Source organism: Capricornis sumatraensis, chromosome 17 (assembly GCF_032405125.1).
Source record: "Capricornis sumatraensis isolate serow.1 chromosome 17, serow.2, whole genome shotgun sequence".
Taxonomy (NCBI): domain Eukaryota; kingdom Metazoa; phylum Chordata; class Mammalia; order Artiodactyla; family Bovidae; genus Capricornis; species Capricornis sumatraensis.
In genome coordinates, this window is record NC_091085.1 from 54,064,035 (window position 1) to 54,077,745 (window position 13,711).

General features: G+C 43.5%; 1 protein-coding gene across 1 annotated transcript in view; it reads left to right on the forward strand.

Annotated features, from left to right (window-relative positions):
• TMEM132D (transmembrane protein 132D) overlaps positions 1–13,711 on the forward strand; it is an 883,628-nt gene that overhangs the window by 284 nt on the left and 869,633 nt on the right. The gene's annotated exons all lie outside the window — the stretch shown is intronic.

Sequence of the window (13,711 nt, forward strand, 5' to 3'; positions counted from 1 at the left end):
CCCTGAGTGAGAGTGCCGAGGGCGGAAAAATAGCCCGGTCCACCTGGCAGCCTCGGGGAGGAGGTCGCGTGGAGAACCTTGAAAGGAGACGTGGGCCCTGGGAGGGCTGAGGAAGATGTCCGAGGAAGGGATTGAAATGACCTCCTGAAAAGGTTCTGGAATTTGGACTTGACTTTTTCTGCTGGCAGGCACCCGTGAGGGTATAATTCCAGAGCGTGCCTCTGTATGGGAATGCAGTTAAGTGCATTCGTGGGCTACGACGCCTATGAGATGGGGCCAGCTCTGGAGAGGTGGCCCTGAGTTTCTCTAAGAGAGGTTTTGGGGGCAGGCTTCTCTTCCTTTGCCTTCTGTGGCCGTTTGTCCGGGGGCAGCATCCGTGAGGGTTGGGCGTAGAGTTTAAACTGTGCTTATCACCTGCGTTCCCCCAGCAGAGCCCCTTATTTGCAGCTGCCAGAAAAGCCGGGATTCCCCATCTGCTTCCCTTCTGTCAGCATCCCTCTCTGTCATTGGTAGAGCAAGTTGGAATGCTCAGGACACGAATTCCTTGAAGGGAAATTATTTGATTCACACGTGAGTTTGTAGAAAGGATCAGCAATTCTTCCTGCTTACTGATCAGGACTCTATTTGTGTGTGGTTCCTCCTCTCAAGAGCCTTTTTCCTACTGAGAGAGAGAGAGAGAGATTAGAAGAAACGTGGAGCTTTTTAGCAGTCTCCCATGTGTGTCCCCAAATCCCTGTAAACAGATTTTTGTTCTCCGGAGAAGATTTCCGAGATGAGATCGCTCTCAGAAACTTCAAAGCCAATTATCATGCACAGAGCCTTTTAATTACAGGAATTTTCTGTTCTCAGAGCCCTTCCGGCATCGCTGAGGTTACATTGCTCTAGAACTGACAATAGCCCGCTTTTGTGCTGGTGTGATTTAGGAAGAGGGTGACCCGTGCCCACTCTGCTTGGCTGCCTTTTCAAGTGTGGTCTCAAGGGCTCCTGTCTCCTAATTATGAGTTAGAGCGATTCTGAGGGCCAGAGCCTCGGGGGTTTTTGATGTGCGCAAGAAGATGCAAGAAAAGGTTGATGAATTTGGTGAAGCCAACCCAGGCAGATGTGAGGTTAAGAAAACCTGAATCCACAGCAACATCCCAGCAGATTTGCCTTTTGCTACGAGGCATGTTTTTTATTGGTTGTCGCTTGATTTGATAGTAGGAATGGACTCCTGTGTTTTATGCTGCAGTAACAAGGTTTTACTAAGAAAGGTACAGAATAGCTTTGTAAATATGACCTAACTATTGTTTCCTTGGTTAGGTACATAGTTCTCTTACTGATCTCCTTATTAGATTGAGTCGGATTAAAAAGAAATGTATTTCCCCTGATAATCTCTTGAACTTTTTCAAGTGGAAACACTGAAAATGTCCTTAAAATGAGAAACTCTGATGTGGAAAGATGCTATAAGCCCAGCCTGTGGCATATTTTGAATTGAACACCCCTAAAACCATTCTGTCCTATAAAATGTCCTGGTGCGGATAATAATGGTCTTTTAAATGCAGGGACCGTGCAGTTCTTTTTCCATTATGTTCAAGTCACTTTGTGCTCTCAGATCCTCTGACTGCCTGAAAGTTGTGAACCAGCTTGAAATCCAAGATGGACTGTATTTCAGAGGAGTTTGATCAGAAGAAAACATATGCATAGACACAGGACCATCCACAGTGCCCAATTTATCTGCGTCCAATGGAAAGATGGAGATTATTACCAAATACTAAATATTGCTTCAGTGTATTATTGTTTTTACTGCATTGCTCTAGTTCTTTCTAAAGATGAAGCTTTAAAGGAACAGATGTGCACATTTTAACAAGAGGCTAAGGCCTTTGAACCTCACATTTGTTTAAATTTTATGCACAGGAGGTGATTGGAGATAGAGCAACCTCATAGATCTTTTGAAAATCGAATAAAAATAAAATTTCATTGCTTTCACTTCTATCCCTTGGGAACTGGGACCTCTACTATGACAAAAAGTTTGATCAGCACTGTTGTCGGGAGGTCCCAGCCTTCACTGGAGAATGGTCTTTATGTCAAGTCATCAGAGGGCTTAAGTTTCAGATATAATCTTATTGAAAACTTCACGCAGATTACAGCTGTGCCAGCTTGCGAATGTGGTTTACTATGATGCTATTGGCTTCATGGAAGGGGGCAGGGCATGGAAAGGAAAGGGGCCCAAAGACAAATTAACGAGATTGTTATGACAAGTTCACCTGTCGGGCACATAGTGAGGCCAGACAAACTGAAACGTCAGAATTTGGAACAGAGAAAGGTTTATTGCAGGACTATGCAAGGAGACAGGTGGCTCATGCCTTAAAAAGCCTCGAGCTCCCTGAAGAGTTTTGGCAAAGTGTTTTTAAAAGCCCAGTAAGGGAGGTGGTGGTAGGGGTCACAGGGTACCTGATCAAATGGTGCACAATTCTCTGGCTGATGATGAGGGAACAGGGCAGGGTCACAGGGGTTAACTTTATCTATCCTTAGGCTCCAGGGTTTGTGGGGCTATGTGCTCTCGGTTCTCAAGTAGTTAACATCTTCCATTTGGTGGTGGGGTTTCTTGTTTGCAAAACAACTCAGGAAATGTGCATCAAATATTGTTATTTAGGTACTTAAGAGAGGAGCTAGCTAAAGCAGAGGATATGGGGAAAGGCTTGTCCCAGGAAGGTCCCAGGGGTTCCTTCTCTTACAAGACTGTGCGTGTTAGTCGCTCAGTCGTGTCTGACTCTTGGTGACCCCATAGACCGTAGCCCGCCGGTCTCCTCTGTCTATGGAATTCTCCAGGCAAGAATACTGGAGTGGGTTACCATTTCCTTCTCTAGAGGATCTTCCCGACCCAAGGATCGAACCCTGATCTCCTGCGTTACAGGCCATCTGAGCTACCAGTCTTACAAGACTGCTGCTGCTGCTGCTAAGTCGCTTCAGTTGTGTCTGACTCTGTGCAACCCATAGACGGCAGCCCACCAGGCTCCGCCGTCCCTGGGATTCTCCAGGCAAGAACACTGGAGTAGGTGAGGGGCAAAGAGCTGGGCAGGCTTTCAATACAAAATCAGGAAGGTTGCCACATGTCGGCTGCTTGTCATGACCCTGACCTGCATCCCCCAGAGTTGTGTTTTCTTGCAAATGCCAATGAGAAGCAGACACTCAGAGGCCTGGGATCCTGGGAGAGGAGCTGCTGGGGTGATGGGGCACCGTCTTCAGGCTGCGCCGGTCATGTGCTCCACCTGCATCTGGAGCAGTATAGCCAGCCTGCTGGGCAGTGGCATTGTGAGGTCACCTTCTGCAGAATGTTTCCACCTTGATCAGTTCAGTTCAGTTCAGTCGCTCAGTCATGTCCGACTGAACTGCAGTACGCCAGGCCTCCCTGTCCGTCACCAACTGCCAGAGTTTACCGAAACCCATGTCCATTGAGTCAGTGATGCCATCCAACCATCTCATCCTCCGTTGTCCCCTTCTCCTCCTGCCTTCAATCTTTCCCAGCATCAGGGTCTTTTCAAATGAGTCAGCTCTGGTGGCCACAGTATTGAAGTTTCAGCTTCAACATCAGTCCTTCCAGTGAACATCCAGGACTGAGCTTTCTGTTTAGGTCAGAACTGAAGTGTCCGGGTGGCCGAGCATCACCTCTTATTTAAGAATATCCTCCCACATCCCATCCTTCTGGCTGGGAAGGAGCTTCGGTTTACAGTAACACTTTGTCTGGGCTCTTGGGGAGGAAGGCATATTCCAGGAGGGAGCATTTTGGGGTGTGTGTATGTGTTTGAGAGAGAGACAGAGACAGACTAGGCTTCACTGCTTACGTTTAAACAGTGATAACATTAAAAGGTTAAGAAATGGGGAGACCATGAAATTTCATTTTTCCTGAATTAGAAAGTTAAATGCTAAATATGATTTTATAAAAAATACTTAAATGCATAGAAAGTTAGAATTTTAAATATTCAGATCTGCTTAATTTAGTTCAATTTTGAAAGCCAAGGGAAAATGAAAAACAAAAACTCCAAAAATACCCTATTGCAGAAGCTTGCTTGTTGTTCAGTCGCTGAGTCATGTCTGACTCTTTGAGACCCCATGGACTGCAGCATGCCTAGGCTTCCCAGTCCTTCGGTATCTCCCAGAGTTGGCTCAAACTCATGTCCATCGAGTCAGAGATGCCATCCAATCATCTCGTCCTCTGTCGCCCCCTTCTCATCCTGCCTTCAGTCTTTGCATCAGGTGGCCAAAGTATTGGAGCTTCAGCTTCAGCATCAGTCCTTCCAATGAATATTCAAGGTTGATTTCCTTTAGGATTGACTGGTTTGATATCCTTGCTGTCCAAGGGACCCTCAAGAACCTTCTCCAACACCACCGTTCAAAAGCATCAATTCTTTGGTGCTCAACCTTCTTTATGGTCCAACTCTCGCACCCATACGTGATTACTGAAAAAACCATACCTTTGACTATATGGACTTTTGACTTTTACACTTTTACACTTCTGCACTTTACCCTAGACTTTTACATTTTTAAAATTCATCTATCCATTTATCCATTCACCAGTTCATTCAACCAGTCATCACCCATCTATGTATTCATCCATATATCCCGCCATTTATCCATCCTTTCATCCGTGTGTCCATCCATCCTTCTGTTCTTTCATCTATGTAGTGATCTATCCATCCTTAAGTCCAGAAAATTTGATAATTCAAAAAAATTTCAAAGAGCACAGAGCCATGCAGGAACTATTTGCCAGTGTTTTGAGGACACAGGATTAGGAAGGTGTAAAGTCGTTGCTGGCCATTTCTCTAGTTTGTAAAGTGCACAGATTATCCACGATTTTAAGTTGTGAGCTCAAACCCCTCCCGTTCTGTGTTCAGTTCCCTCTTCCTTTCCTCTTCTGCTTTTCTTGGTTCCCTCTGCTTCCTTATTTTATCACAGTAGCTGCTTTTGGAGCACCAATTGTATTATTACACACTTTATGCTGGCCGTAGGATTACAGCAGTGAGAAGAACCCACACAGATAAGGTTACTATCTTCCCAGAACTGGCAGTTCATAGGGGAGACAGAGAAAAGTGCTTAACTGTATAAAATTGTAAGGCTTCTCTGGTGTTCTAGTGGTTAACACTCTGCACTCCCAATCCTGGGGGCACGGGTTTGATCCCTGGTCTGGGACCTAAGATCCCGCTTGCCAGCTGGCACAGTCAAAAAAAAAAGTATACATTACATAAAAATGTTATATAAAGGAATGCCAGCTTTCAACTGTGGTTTGCCAGAGGCACAGAGCAATCATCTCTGAGTCCAGGTATGTCGGCCTTGAACTTAGCACACCTGGGGAGTGGCGTAGTGTTAACAGAGTGCGGGTATATGAGAGGGAGGGTGCAGACACGTACGTGGACTCCAGAGGGCAGTGTGGCTGGGCAGAGAGAGCAGTGGAGCTTGTGGTACTGCATGCAGGGACAGGATCAGGTCACACTGACCTGGGCACAGGGAGCAGTCAGATGGGGTGTGTAGGTATCCGAGGCATCCACCCCTAGTCTTCTGCACTGGCAGGTGAATTCTTGACTTCTGAACCACCCAGGTGACGCTAGTGGTAAAGAATCCACCCGCCAATGCAGGAGACATAAGAGGCGTGGGTTCTGTCCCTGGGTTGGGAAGATCCCCTGGAGGAGGGCATGGCAACACTCTCCAGTATTCTTGCCTGGAGAATCCCATGGACAGAGGAGCCTGGCGGGCTACAGTCCATGGGGTTTGGAAGAGTCAGATATGACTGAAGCGACTTAGCACGCACTCATGAGTCGCCAGGGAAAGCCCAGATGTTGGGTACAGACGGACTTTAATCAAGGCTCCGTAAATTTCTTGTAGCTTCCTTAACGTCTTACCACAAACAAGGTGACTTAAAACAACAGAACTTCATTCTAGCATTGTTCTAGAGCCGGTAGTCCAAAATCAGTGTGCCTGGGCCAAAACCAAGGTGTCGGCTAGAGGCTTTAGGGGAGAATCTTTTGGGTCCCGGTGACTGCCTGTAGCCCTTACTTTATGGCAGCATCACTGCAATTTTCAAGTTTGCCGTCTTCTCATCTCTCTCTGTTCCATCCTCAAACCTTCTCTTTGTCAAACCTCCTATGCTTCCCCCTTACATAAAGATGCCAAGTGATTGGATTTAGGGACCCCTGGGAATAATCTGGATTGTCTCCCATTCTACTGTAATCAAATCTGCGAAGACCCCCTCCCTTCCCCCTTCCCCCTAAAAATAAGGGAACATTCACAGGTTCAAGGGATTTGCATATAGATATCTTTTGGAGGGCACTTTTTACAGAGGTAACATTTTAAAACTATTTTCTGTCTCCTCTAAAGTTTTCAGTACCTATAGAAGCAACAGCTGTGTATTTTTCTATCTGCTTTCTCTCCAGTACTTAGTATCCAGTACTTCGGACCCTGCAGGGGCACAATAAGTTTTTAAATATCCTTAGAGCTGTAAATTATTGTTAAAAGAAACTTTATACGACCATAAAATGGTTTGATGCTGGTTTTGTTTTTTTTCCTCCAGTAATTCAAAGTGCCTCAGGACATACTTTGGTCGATAATAATAACAGCGAATTTTAAAGTAATTATTGCATGCCAGACACTGAGCTGTGTGATTGATGAAAATGGTTTTTGTGAATTTGCAGATAAACCCAGTAGGGTGGATTCTGATGCTAAAGCACCTCACTGTTAGCTGTTTTATGTCCTTCTCATGTTTATGTGTATTACTTAAAATGAATCCCTTTGTCAGGCAAAAATTACGTCTGGTGCTGGACATGATAAACTTTGTGTACAGAGTGGTTTCCCTGGAATTTCAGCTCCGAGCCTTGGATGAGGTTGGCGCTCATTTGTTGCTGGAAATGAATAAATGAATATCCTTGTTTTTTTTTTTTTTTAATTTTTTCAGTCTTCATTTTTCCAACAGCAATTGGGAAAGATAGCAAAAAAGGATTAAAACATAGATTTTTAAGCATGATTTCATTTATTTCCTTGGCCGTGCGAGGTCTTCGTTGCTGCTGCGGGCTGCTCCCTAGCTGCAGTGCGTGGGCCTCTTGCTGCGGCAGCTTCTCTTGCAGTGGAGCGTGGGCCCCGGGCACAAGGGCTTCCGTGGTTGTGGCCTCTAGAGCACAGGCTCAAAAATTGGAGCTCATGGGCTTAGTTGCTCCGTGACTTGTGGGATCTTCCCAGATCAGTGGTTGAACCCATGTCTCCTGCACTGGCAAACTTGGATTCCTCTCTGCTGAGCTACCGGGGCTGTCACAGGGGTGGAGGAGGTGATCTGATGATGAGTCATGGTGTGGTTGTCTCCGTGGCCAGGATGCTGATGCATCGTCGGTTGTGCTCCCTGAATCCCAGGATCCCATCATTCATTCATCACCTCAGCTAACACACACGGGTCCTGGTGGAGGGGAGACTGACGTGACCTTTGTTCTAACAAGACTAAAACTCTGGGTGACTCAGGTGGCTCTTTAATACTATTGTAAAAAAAGAGAAAGAAGCATGCAGCATGAAGGCAGACTAATATTTTTCCTGTTTCCAAAAGGAGAATGTTAGGTTCTGTGAACATATGGATCGGCGAGTTTAACTTATGATGCCAGACCACAAGCTTGAATGAGTTATGGGGAGAATATTGTGCGGGTTCTGGCAGATGTGAGTGGTGATCATGGGAAACCAGCATGGATTTGTCATGACATGAGACCAGAGACTCAAGATATTTTGATAACACTTTTATCATTCATTTAAAAATCTGCTTTAAAAAAATCTTTAGGAAGAATTAAGAGGAGCACCCAACAGCTTGAAGCCAGGGTTGTATTCACTTAAATGTCAGTTTTAAGGGTCCCTTTTATTTATTAAAAAAAATTTTGGGGGTCTTTTAAATTTAACTGTTTTTCAAGATTTGGCAACTTTGAAAATCTTATTTATTAAAAAAATTTAAATGTCAGAGTAATGATATGTTCTTAAAATATTATTTTTTATTGAAGTATAGTTGATTTACAGTGTTGTGCCGATCTCTGTCGTACAGCAAAGTGATTCCGTTATATCCGTATAGAAAACCTTTTTTATATTCTTTTCCATTATGGTTTATCACAGGATATTGAATATAGTTCAGTGGGCTATACAATAGAGCCTTATGGTTTATCCATCCCACATATAATATTTTGCATTTGCTATTCTCAAACTCCCAGTCTTTAACTCCCTCTCCTCCCCTTGCCAACCACAAGTCTCTTCTCGATGTCCGTAAGTCTGTTTCTGTTTCATAGATCAGATCATTTGTGTCATATCTTAGATTCCACATATAAGTGGTATCATATGATATTTGTCTCTCTCTTTCTGACTTCATTTATCTCTAGGTGCATCCGTGTTGCTGCCAATGGCATTGTTTCATTCTTTTTTATGGCTGAGTAGTATTCCACTGTATATATGCACCACATCTTTCTCCATTCATCTGTTCATGGGCCTTTACGTTGTTTCCATGTCTTGGCTATTATGAATAGTGCTGTTATGAACACAGGGGTGCATGTATCTTTTTGAATTATAACTTATCTGGATATATGCCCAGGAGTGGGACTGCTGGATCATATGGTAATTCTATTTTTAGTTTCCTGAGGAACCTGCACACTTTTTTCCATAGTGGCTGCACCAACTTTCATTCATACCAACAGTGTAGGAGAGTTTCAAGGGTCCCTTTATACAAATGTATCATCCAATATGTCTGTCCTGTTAACTCTCAGAAATTAAGAATCTATAGGGAAGGAAGGCCCTTGAACTTAAACAAATTTGTGAAATACATTCAAAAAGAGATTAAGCACATATTGTCATGATAGGACAGCAGTAACCAAGGTGAAAAATACATTTGAAAGAGTCGAAAGGGAATAAAACTTTTCTCCCTCTCTTTTTCTTAACGGAAAGCCTAGAAATGAGACTGAGATATACATTTGAAAAGACAGGAATGCGCAAAGAATTTTTAGCCATTAGCGACATTAGTTATTTTCCATGTGAGAAACATAAATTCTTATGTTTTAGGGAGAGTTACTGAGCAGACTCACTAAGTAAAGAAGGTGGCAATTAGATTTCATTTTTGTTGTTGTTTTTGTTTCTGTGTTTGGTCAGGAAAACAATGTTGGTAGGTTGTGGGGGATGCTTAAATTATAATACAACTTGCTGAGGTTCTCAGATTTTGGACACAGGGACTTCCCTGGTGGTCCAGTGGCTGAGACGCCATGCTCCTAATGCAGGGGGGCCTAGGTTTGATCCCTAGTTGGGGATCTAAGATCCCACATGCCGTGGAGTGACTAAGCCTGTGAGCGCCAACTAGAGAGTCCTTGCGCTGCAACAGTCCCAGGTGCCACAATTAAGACCTGATTCAGTCAAATAAATAAAATAAATATATATTAAAAAAAATCTGTCTCCTTTCCAAGTTGCTTTTCTAAGAAATTCTTCTTAGGCCTTGCTGCTGCTGCTGCTGCTGCTAAGTTGCTTCAGTCGTGTCCGACTCTGAGACCCCATAGACGGCAGCCCACCAGGCTCCCCCGTCCCTGGGATTTTCCAGGCAAGAACACTGGAGTGGGTTGCCATTTCCTTCTCCAATGCATGAAAGTGAAAAGTGAAAGTGAAATCACTGAGTCATGTCCAACTCTCAGCGACTCCATGGACTGCAGCCTACTAGGCTCCTCTGTCCATGGGATTTTCCAGGCAAGAGTACTGGAGTGGGGTGCCATTGCCTTCTCCTCTTAGGCCTTAGAACCAGGAAAGAAAAGGAAAAAAAAAGCTATGTTTATCCTGAGAGATAGTTTACACTTCATCCTAAGAACACCATGAATTTTCTAAGTGAATTTCCAATTGTCTGTCTTTACTTGAACTCCTAGGAGTCTCGGAGCCAACTCCGCTATTTATAAGTCTAGGAACTTAAGAGACACATCTTGTGACTCAGCTCCAGCCTTGGCTTTATTTTATTTTCCTTATTCTGTCTCTCTTGTCTGCCTCCTTGCCTACTTTTTCTATCCCAGTGCATTTATTTTTTGTAAGCTACTTCAAAGTAATCCTGACACAAGGGAGAAGTAAAAATAAATAATCTCACTCCCTGAAGATGACTGCTGCAACAGTTTGATGTCTTTCGTTTTAGTTGTTTCTCTATGAATTTTTGAAACAGTTGTGTTCACACGGTCTCTGGGACACATAATTGGTTTTTTACTTTTTTGAGTTCATATGTTTATGTAAGCATATTTCTCATTTTTTAAAAATGTATCATGAATATATTTTTAATGTTTTTGCCATAGCTTAAAATTTTCAACTCTTGCTACACAATTATATAATTTATGTGGTTTTTTTTTTTTTTTTTTGCTATTGTGAGGAAATCATTATCTTTGTGCATAATTTTTCATTTGAGTTACTTTCTTAGAATCACAGTTAGTTAATGATGGGGCCAAAGAATATAGATAGAGATTTGCTGCCAAATTCTTTTCCAGAAGGGCTCACCTTTTTGTACAGGTGTTAATGATGCCCGAAAGCGACCATCGTGTTGAACCTTGTTGCCCTTAGTGATGGCACTGTAGGTGTCTGCTGTACCCCCACAATCTTTGTAGAGTGCCTTGGTGGCCCTGAAAAGTATTCAAAACATAGACAGAACTTATGGATGCCAGGGGGAAAGATGAGAGAAGGGATAGTTAGGGAGTTTGGGATGGACACGTACTCACTGCTTTATTTAAAATGGATAACCAACAGGGACCTACTGTTTAGCAGAGGGAACTCTGCTCAATGCTGTGTGGCGGCCTGGACAGGAGGGGAGTTTGGGGAAGAATGGGTACATGGATATGTATGGCTGAGTCCTTTCGATGTCCACCTGAAACTATCACAACATGAATCAGCTATACCCCAATGTAACATAAAAATATTTTTGTTGTTTTTGTTTTAAAAAAGAAACGACATGGAGGGAGTCACATCAAGAATGTGGCTTCTGTGGGCCTGACGATGTTTTCCTTGAAGTGTGGTTGAGCCTCCTGAGATTCTTCGTGTCTAAGGGCTGCAGGGTTGCAGTGGATGAAGTCAGTCTGTGGCTGATGGGGAAGACACAGAGTTGCGTACAGAGGGTTCTTCCTGGGATGCTTTGCTCAGAGGACCTCAATCAATAGGTATCATGGAGGCAAACAGACTGTGGCTTCAAGGTGATGAGGGCAAATGAAAATGCATTTAGAAATGGAGTAAGAACGATTTGATTTAGTTACCTGGGAAGATGGAGCCCCTCCAGGACGAGCTGTTTGTGAATCACCATTATAGAACAGAAGCGAAACAGCAGGTGGACATTTAAACTCAGAATTCCTTGATTCTGTGATGCTGATAGAGTTTGAAAGGCCCCCCGCTGCCTAAATACAGCAATATTCAAGTTCAGCCCCAAGATTGACCTAGTTCTCATATTTTGTCTCCAACTGGGACTGTCACTCATACTGAGCACCAAGGGCTTTGATTTATTTATCCAACAATTATTTTTTGAGGCCAAATTATAAACACAGTGAGACAGGGTCCGAATATATAGCAATGAATATGAAATCAACTCTGCCCTTGAAGTGGGGGAGACTGAGATGTGAACCCCTACCTGTCTCTAGTAAGCAGCTGAATGGAGATAAGGAAAAGTCATTGATATGGTGGAGAAAGGAAGGAAAGCAGCCTTGGTTTCCCCTTAAAGACCTTTAGAGTTGTTGTTGTTGTTGTTTTTTTTGGCTGTGCCATATGGCATGTGGGATCTTAGTTCCCTGACCAGGGATCAAACCCAGGCCTCCTGTAGGGGCAACGCAGAGTCTTAACCACTGGACCACAGGGCAGGTTCCTAGAGATCTTTTCTATGGGGCTTGCTGGTTCTCAGGAACCCAGAGATTCCTGCCAACCTTGCTGTCAGGACTCCAGTCTCTTCGGTTCAGAAAGGCACAGCAGAAGGGATCTGCAATGGGTGTGAAATGTGCCAGTGTTCAGTATCTGCAGAAATTCTCATCTTTTTAAAATTGATTTTCATGACATTGTAGAAAGTCATGTTAAAGTATCTCAATCATGTTCCTTTTCTCTTCCCAAGAGGACTGTGGGAAGGAAACACAGACCTTAATGTGTGTTCCTCATGTTCACGGTCATGATGTTGGTGAACAGGTGCTCAGTGAATGGGCTGATTCGATTTTGGTTTTTCTAAACAGCCTTCTAGGGTTTGAAAGTATTCCTTGGGTTTCTTTGAACTGGAGGCTCTCAAGAGGAGATACTGTTTTATCCTCCCAAAGGCCTCTAGATTACTGTCTTCAGTCAGGCTTTAACAGATGCTGTGAAGGGAAAAATCAAAGTGGGTCTTCAGCGGTGAGGATCCTGTTTTTTGAAATAGGAAGCAAAGTGTAAGAGAATCCCCAAGAAGCCATGGGTTAGATGGGAGAATTCTGCTTGAGTGTGATTTATTTAAGGAAATACTGTGATGAATAACTAGACATATTTTGGTTGCAGGTACAAAACAAAAATCTAAAATTGCCTGAGCAATACGTTAGTGAGGATGGGCTAGAATGTTGGGTAGGCTATAATGAAAGATATATATTGCATATATGTCAATATATTACATACATACATACATACATTATACATACACATACTCATATTAATATATGAATAAATGTCCATGTCTCTGTGGCATAATTTGACAAAAATTTATTTCTTGTTCGCCTAGAGTCCAGGCAGTCCTCTTTGACTTTGTGGTCATGCCATTTTGGACACATGGCTGCAGGGGATGAGAGAGCTAGGGGATTTTGTGGGATGCATTTAAGGTCCAGATTTGGAAATGGCTTCATTGCACCCACATCCCATTGATCAGCATTAGAAACAGAGCCTCCATCTGACCGCAGGGAGGACTGGGACATGTTGAGAAGAATGTATATAGTTGTTCAACAGTAACAGTCTCTGCCTAAGGAAAAGAGAAATGAACTGATTCGCACAGCTGAAATCCCGGGCATCAGGCAAGACTTGATCCAGGTGCTCACATGATGCCTGGAGTCTCTTTGCTCTTCTTTAACGATATTCATTCTAGTCTAAGACACACTGCCCTTCATTTAAGCAAGATGCTCCACCAGCTCAGAATTACACCTTTTTTAACCCTAAATTTAGTAATTAGAGTGTTTCTCTTAACAGTTCCATCAGAGTTCTGGTCCTGACTGTTAAAGGCCCACATTACTCCATGAGCCTTCCTGCATCAGTCGATGAGCACAGAAGGATGGGATAGAGCAGCTTGATTGGCTTACGTTTAGCCAATAAGCTCCCCCTTTAGAGCCTGGAGGAGGAACCCACCGAGACCACCTGCTATGAAAATGAAAGGCAGGTTATGCAAAATAATTATTTTGCCAAATTGGGGAGATGGATGCTAGATGGTTGATAGATAGCAGTATTCCACTGTTAGGATCATTTTCACTTTCCAACCTAATACGAAAATATTCACATGTTCTCTCCTTTGTTGTTGTTCAGTCATTAAGTCATGTTTGACTCTTTGTAGCTCCAGGGACTGCAGCCCGCCAGTCTTCCTTGTCCTTCACCATCTCCCTGGAGTTTGCTCAAACTCATGTCCACTGAATCGGTGATGCTATCCAACCATCTCATCCTCTGCCACCTCCTTCTCCTGCCTTCAATCTTTCCCAGCATCTAATGAGTTGGCTCTTTGCATCAGGTGGCCAAAGTATTAGAGCTT